At 41.9% G+C, this 919-nt stretch overlaps 1 protein-coding gene across 3 annotated transcripts in view; it reads right to left on the reverse strand.

Moving 5' to 3' along the window:
- LOC101851579 overlaps window positions 1-919 on the reverse strand; it is a 59,534-nt gene that overhangs the window by 22,453 nt on the left and 36,162 nt on the right. The gene's annotated exons all lie outside the window — the stretch shown is intronic.

Consider the following 919-nt stretch of genomic DNA (forward strand, 5'->3'; position numbering starts at 1 on the left):
TAGATCTAGACCTTATAATTTTTTGCTTCTCTCAAGATTTATTGCCCCATTCCATTAGAGCGTAAATATAGTAGGTCAATGACTTTTAGTTGATATTAAAGCACCGGCCTAGACGGTCAGAGAACGGTTAGTGTAAGAACGTATAGGCACCGCCGATCATTCCTTTCATCGAAAGGGGGCCCAGCTAATAATGTTTATTTGTCTTTATTAAAAAAAATATTTAGTGCACTGACAAATCAAAATCCAGGTTGTCTGTAGTTTTTAAAATGTATTCTGTGTATAGTATTACAACAAATATGTTATCCGGGTCGGGCTCAGAATCTTCTCTGCTATCTGACCCACTTTGAAAATAAAGTAAGAGGTAAGAGTAAAGGCGGAAGAAGGAAGAAAGCAACAGAGACCATACATCAAAGTAAATAATTACACATGTACGAGCACGTGCAGACGCTTTAGAATCTAGTGAATTATTCCACCTTTGAAGGGAAAAAAAGAAGGTGTGGGGGGGGGGGGGCGACTTCCAGATGAGTCATTTAGTGTGTCGATCTGTGTTATATTGTCTTAACACGCCACTGGTCTTGTGACAAGACGGACACATCGAACGATGACGTAGGAATTCCTCCTCGCATGTTGTGCGTCACAGCTGAGAAGTTTCTCAGGCAATATTCAGTTCGCTCAAGATTGTTTGCCGACTTTTGCCTGCGTCTTATTAGGTAGATCTAATAATAAGGGTATTTTTGTAACCGAGCGAATAACGAAAAGAGTAGCTCATGCATGCATGGGGGGTAAGGAGGCCGCCGTTCTTGGGGGTTTTTCAGTGCGGAGATTGAAATGAAAAACCGACGGGCTTTGATATAATATTATTTCCTTCCCCAACACACACACACATACACACACACACGCGCGCGCGCACACACACACA

The sequence above is a fragment of the Aplysia californica genome, unplaced genomic scaffold (genome assembly GCF_000002075.1).
Source record: "Aplysia californica isolate F4 #8 unplaced genomic scaffold, AplCal3.0 scaffold00176, whole genome shotgun sequence".
NCBI classification, from domain to species: domain Eukaryota; kingdom Metazoa; phylum Mollusca; class Gastropoda; order Aplysiida; family Aplysiidae; genus Aplysia; species Aplysia californica.